The following is a 6,899-nucleotide window of genomic DNA, read 5'->3' as shown; positions in this document are numbered from 1 at the left end:
TTCACTCCACAGCTGCAACTCCTTTCTTTGTGCTGCAGCACCCTTCTCCTTGAGATCAAGAGCATCAGAGGCGCTCCTGAAGCCCTTCTTTCAGAAACTAGCTACAGACCATTACGGTCTTTTTACCAAGATCCTACCATCAGTGCTTTATACAGCAGCCTACTGGACAGAGCACTTCAGCAGTTCTTTCCTGTGCCTGAAAGATTCAAGCTCCCTGCCCTAACCACAAGACATCCCTCCAGGCCCTCAGGTGAAAATCATGCAAGCATGGCTGCGTATCCTGCTGGATTTCCTCACCTGGAAAAAGTGGGACTCATGTTCCAGTCTGTGCTCCAAGGCCTACAGATATGTTTTCCTATCCATGAATTATTCAATGTGAAAGAAAAAAATCACTCTAAACACTCTTGGAGAAGTATGTCCCTAAAACCACCTCAAAGCTAACTCCATTAATGCAACAACTAACAAACATTAAATGGTAGCCATTGAGTCTTGGTTTCTTTTTTGCACCACAAGAGGAACTGAGAACACCTCTCCAAACAAGAGAGGCTAAATCCTTCTCCCGAAATGGATGGGAAAAATAGTTCTGGATTTTTTTGAGCAGGGGATGGAACTGAACCTGGGTTTTCCACATCCTGGGTAAGGGCATTAATCTCTAGGCTTTCACAGTGGGTGGTGGTAAAAGAAGATATAGCCATAACCTTTGAAAGAAAGGAGGCTCTGTTTGCACCCTTTTCAGGATTTATTGATAATGTCCTTGAGAGCTGGGCTCTGAGAACATCTAGAAGATTGGTCCCATTTGGAGACCTAGTTTTAGATCCCCACCTGGAGTTCCCCACCTAGATGCTAGGACTCAGATGGCTGTGAGCTTGCCTAGCAGCAGAACTGCAGGCAACTGAGGAAACATGAGATAAAAAAATAATTAGGCACCATTTGCAAAATCCCCAAAACTCCTGCTCTGATGCTGCTGCCTCCCTGAGATGCTTAAAACGCATCTAAGTTTTAGGTACCTAAATCTAACTGGAATGTGACCTTCAGCTGCAGATGTCCCAATTTGTTTATGTTATTGAGAAACACTGACATTTAGTTGAGTGAAGGTGATGAGCTCTGTCATGCTCAGACTAAGATAATTCATGTCAGTGCTCACAGATAGTCATTATGTAAAGACTGGGTGGGTGACTTTACCCAACAACAGGAAAATACATACGACCTCATCCTAGCTACCAGCAAGTGTTTGGGAGACCTGTCTAGTTTCCATGTTTCACAGAATTATCATTGGGATTGGTACTACAGAGGCATGTATTGTGTTTGCAATTCCCCTTAATCAGAAGAGAGAAAATGAGGTTAGTTCCATAAGGGTTATTACTGTTTATTTCTCATCACGCTGCTTTTCTGAGTCATGATTTAGATGAAATTCCAGTAAATTTGTGTTCTTTTTGTCCTGTAGACTTTTTCAGACTACTAGTAATCCCACAGAAGCCAAGAAGAAAAAAGAAAGCCCATAAAAATATATATTCTAAAGAAAACAGAACTATCATCAATAAACAACCAAACAAGAGAAAAACGTGAATTCATTTGGAATCAGAATATTCATTTAAAGAGTTTCAAAACAACAGCCTGCCCTCTCCCGGACACAAGCACTTTCCAAAATGTAAAACAGGTTTGGAAGGTGTCATTCACTTTCAGTGGCACTAGACACGGAGAGCAAGGAGCAGTGCGGTAAAATCAAAATTGACATAGATCAGGAGCACTTAGAACTTGCTATCTATAGAAATGTGTGCTTTATTTCCACCACAGATTAATGAAACACCTCACAAATGTTGTGCATTTGTGGAGAGCACACAGGTCCGTAGGCAGCATACACATTACATAGTGTGCACTACTCCTGTGCATTGCTTTCGAGCATCATCACCAGAGGCTTTTTAAGACTCTGCAGCCATGGAATTAGCTGTGGTATTGCCAGCCAGCTGTGTATCCTCCATGGACTTTGGAACAAGCTATAAAAGTAAAAAGAAAAACATACTTTGCCAGCTCCTCACAAAAACAGAGCCAGCACTTTAAAACCAAGTGGGTTCTTTTCCGCCCAGCAAATCTTGAGGTCGGCCTCACAGGTCACCATTCAGGATTACGTCAGGGACCAACCGGTTGGGTTCAGGCAGGCTCAAGTTGGTCTGGCAGGCTGCGTGAAGCGAACAAAAGCCAGACCAAGACAAAAAGTTGAGGGAGTGGGATAGGAGGAAATGAAGAAGACTGTTCCAAAGGCTTTTAAATTATGATGGCCATGTTGTTGCAATACTATTGGAAAACTAAATTAATTGCTCCCTTCCTTAGCCCCCTCCTACTGTGGCTATATTTCTTTTAGCTAAGGGCCTGAGTCAGTAAAGACGCATCCAATTTCCATGCTGTCCAAATGCTTGTAATCACTGCAGAAGCCAGAGAGAGATTTCAGTGAACTGGGCTTTCATGATAAACAAGGCTGTTCATTAGGTGGCTCTTGGCCTTCGAAGTTTTCAAGACAACAGAACTACTGGGAGAAGGTCACAAATTTACCCTAGAAAGGGCTGATTTCCACAAAATTCTGCTCACCTATTTTCTTAAAAGCAGAGGACTTCAAAGAGTTTCTGTTCAGGAAACCCAAAAGCTGAGGCACCTTGACTCTACAGTTACTACTGAAAAAAAAGCAGACTATCTTTATTATGTTTTAGTTCACTGTTACATTACTGGAAAGCCAAACGTTTTCTAGGCACTGTAAAACCACATAATAAAAGCAGTGCACATTTTCTGTAGAAGCCAGGGGCTCTGTAACTTCACAATCCATAATACAATTTGCAATGATACAGCTACACAGAAAACAATTTTTTTAGTACACCACAGTAAAAATAATCTAAATTTTGCACAACGTTTGAGCTTCACCTGGCACAGGTTGCCAGACTCTCATTGGTAGCATTCCAAGAAAACACTACTCGTTACATACGAGATCTGTCACCCTTTCTTGATATGTCTGTAGCCATTAAACACCCCATGAGCGCAATGACAGCCATGCAAGCTAGCAAGTTCCCTGTACATCACAAAGAACTGTTAAAAGAAATTGAAATTGTAGAGCATGAGAAGTTGTGAATTTCATGGTGGATTCCCCTTCCCTTTGTTTGCCCTTCTTCTCCCCTTAAACACCCAATGTGTCTGTTTAAAGAGTGAGGGTTGTTTTCTGTTTTGCATTTTGTTTCCTCTTCCTTTACTCATGTAATTTGTTGCAGACTTCAGGACAGTAACCCCTGTAGAATTTGCTAGTGGCCCACAGAGCTAGCGTAAAATAAAATGTTACAAGTCCACATAACCTTAATTTTATGGTTATAAGCTATATTTACTGCTATATCATAAGTTTGAAAAGACTGCTAAGTGTTCAGTGTGGGAATGCAGGGAATTTCTCTTAAGTTAGTTTTATGGAGAAATGTGTTGTTAAACTGTAGGAAAGGTTACAGTCCTTTCAAGTCCTCCAGAGCAGAATGCCTATTAGGTGTTTTAGGGTATTTATAAAATACCCCAACCACTCCCTCAGTATCATTCATTGAAATTCAAATTCAGGACCTTTGCTCTGTTCAAGCCCCTTTGGTTTTAACACTGTAAACTAACCTGAATGAGAACGCTATCAAAAATCAAGGTGGGAGAATTTGCTTTTTAACTCTTGCCCACCTACACTTTTTTAACTTTGCAAGTGTTTCTCACTGCAGTATATAAATATGGTGCAGCCCAGTGAGTGTACAACATACTAAGCTGAGACTTCATCACCAGGAGAGATGGAAGTGCTCTTAGTATGTCTGTCCTGATTTTATGTGATGAGCCCAGGCAGGATACAACCTCCTGGGTGCCTCATTTTCTGCCCCCCTGTAAAACTACAATGATAGTACTGACTTCCAAATGTGCTGAATCCTCTTGTGACCTGCCAAAGAACAAATGCTAAACAAGAGAAAGTACAGTTGTTCCACACACCTTTCAGCCTCCCCTTCTCCCCTCAGTCCCTCACTCTCCTCTTCCAAGGCATGTGCCCAGTTTGCTGGGTGGCCACACAATAAGCTGGACTAAAATGCCGCCTGCAGACAGAGACCTAAGGGGATACGTGTGTTGTGGAGTCAACCTGATCATGTACACTAAAACCACTGCCTCCAGAAAGTGGATTGGCACTACTGTTTTGGGACAGGACTGGCCAGGATGTGGGGACAGGGTCAGAGGAGGCTTCGTCTGCCCTGCTTGGTAGCTACATCCCTGTCTGACCCCTGGATGTGCTCCTGACGCGTAACGTGGGGGGCTGCAGGGCTTGGGGCAGAGATGGCAGGAACGACAGAAACCTGGCACTGAAGGCTATGCGCTGCCCATGCGCACCTGGGCACCCCATAGCTTCTTGTTTCATACACAGTTCATCTCTGTCTTTTTAAAAATCTTCTCCTTTCTTATATCCACTTTTTGAAATTATGTTTGTCATTCACACCTACTGCAAATGACGAAGTTCCTCCCTTCTCCTTGTTGCTCACATCATTTTTACTTTAATTCTGCATTTAATTTTTATAGGGAACAGTTTATTATTTTTTACAGAATGTCAAGAGGATCTCGGCCTGAAATGAGCCTTTGCAATTCAGCCTACAGTGTCATTTAAAACAGGAAAATAAACTGTGTGGTAGATACACTGAAGAGCAAATGCTTTCTGGCATTAGTTTTCTCTTTCAGGCATTAGGGTTTTCTAGAGTGCAAGGAAAAAATCCTTTTATCTTCCAACTACAGAGTTCACTAGCAGCATCTTTTGGTTTTAAATGACTGATAATCTACTCTCCCAGTGGAGGTCATTAAAACAAATTTTAGACCAGGCAAACAACCCCTCGAAGTTCAGTTTACCTTCTGCCAGCTTGTCCTAAAAACCAGTAATGTCACCCTGCAATGCCCTCTGCTGGGAGACGCGACTTGGAGCTGGAAGGAGAGCTACCAGTTCGTGTCCTCAAGCAAGGAGCAGATATTTGCAATGAGATGGAATGGATTTTCACCTTCTATGTGAAATCCTGACCCCGGTGAAATCAGTGGGGTTCTAGCTTTTAGTTTTCACTTTGCCCTTAATCATTCCCCCTTTCGAAAACTGCACTGTTATTAACTAACACTGGAAAAAAACCTGTTTATTTCAAGTCCAAATGAAAACCTCATTACTGACTTACAGACATGAGGATCTCCTTTTAGCATTTATTGAGCTCCTAGCGAGAGGTTTTATAAGGAAGCTTTCAGCTGCAAAAGACATTGTTCCTCTTGACATTCTTCTAAGTCATTTTAACTGTAAAAGCCTGCACAAAATCACACATGCAAATAGCATTCATGTTACACAGGTGTGATTCTACCTAACATATATTTTAACTGAACAGGATTCTTGTACTGAGAAAAGGAAGCCAGACAAATGTTACGCAGTAAAACAAACGAGTATATCTGGAACCTGATGTGTGAGAACACCAACCCTGTCAACTGCCAGCTCCCACTCCCTCTGAGATGCAGCATCCTGGGGCCTGAGGAAGAAAAGTCTGAATCAGCCCCGTGGAGGAGTGGGATACTAGCGTGGAGTTCACACAAACAGGGATCTCCCCCCTCCCACGCATACTGATGCCACAACCCCATGGCTTACAGGCTAGTTATTCCCAGCTCACAACGCATCTGGAGAATCATCCCTGAAAAATATTTTCCAGCCTTGGCAAGGGTGATGTAACACTATCGCTGCTTTGGTTTCAGCTCCTGTGTCCCTCAGCTAGGACAGTCTTGCATCTTGTTTGTCTCTCACCGCAGCTGTGCAATGGGCAGCAAGTAGGAAGGATTTTTCCACAATAGCCCCCGGTCCTCTCTGATGGACGCTTTCTCCCTACTACTCATGTTCCACAGCTTAGGTCCTTCCTGGCAGGCCAATTATTTTATATTTACTACTGCTTATTATTTCTATCTTTTAGATGGAAACATTTTTTCCTTGTGATGAGATGTTTCCTCTGCATTAACCTGCTTTATCACCGTGTGCCTCCCTCTGCCCTACTTTACAGGGACAGGCACCCTTGGTGCCAGAGAATGCAGGTGCAGTAAAGTCACACAGTGCCTAGCAACACCATTTTTATTTGAAGTTACACATAATTATCATTGATTTGGAAGTGTGACCTTCTTGATACACAGCCTTACAAGCTAACAGTTTTTTTCCAGAAACAACTTTACAATGTTTGTTATGCCCTCACGGAGATCAAAATGTCGTGGTTATAAGCAGTTTTCAAGACTACGCCAGGTTCACTAAAAGGCCCCCAGATGAGTGGTTTTTTGCTTTGTATACTGTCCTGAAAACCTTCTGCTTCCCTTGGTAAGCACCCCAATGTCACACTCGTTTGAAAATGGGCGCACATGGCTACAAATATCCAAAGGTATGTTTACCCCTGACAGCAAGGGCTCAGATTGTCACTATGGACACTTACCCACTCTTCTCAGAAATATCTTCCTTTGCAAGAGAACTGGGTTGCTCAGGAACCATGTGGTGGGCTGCTCAAATACCCTAACACTGAAATGAATAATTTGAGGGAAGGTTGAAAGTAACTGAAAGTTGCTCCAGTCCTGATGCCAGTCTGGTCCCTTATGGGTGACGCAGCTGTACCAGAAAACCAATCTGAATATCCACCCTCTGAGCTGGCATCTTTGACGGAAGGATCGGCAGTGAAGTCCAAGACTGAATTGGCCTCCAGCTTAAACTGTCCTCTGATCCAAGGCTGTCTCTCAACATCACAAACGAATAACGTTATATGAGGAATCTTGCACACACTGCTATTTTTGCTGCCAAGTGGTCTTTCAAGAAGTTGTCTCCCAATCTGATATCTCTACACAGAATAATTTCATCCACAGAAATGCTTGCT

This window comes from Pelecanus crispus, chromosome 2 (genome assembly GCF_030463565.1).
Source record: "Pelecanus crispus isolate bPelCri1 chromosome 2, bPelCri1.pri, whole genome shotgun sequence".
In the NCBI taxonomy this organism is placed as follows: Eukaryota; Metazoa; Chordata; class Aves; order Pelecaniformes; family Pelecanidae; genus Pelecanus; species Pelecanus crispus.
This window is presented reverse-complemented; position numbering follows the sequence as displayed.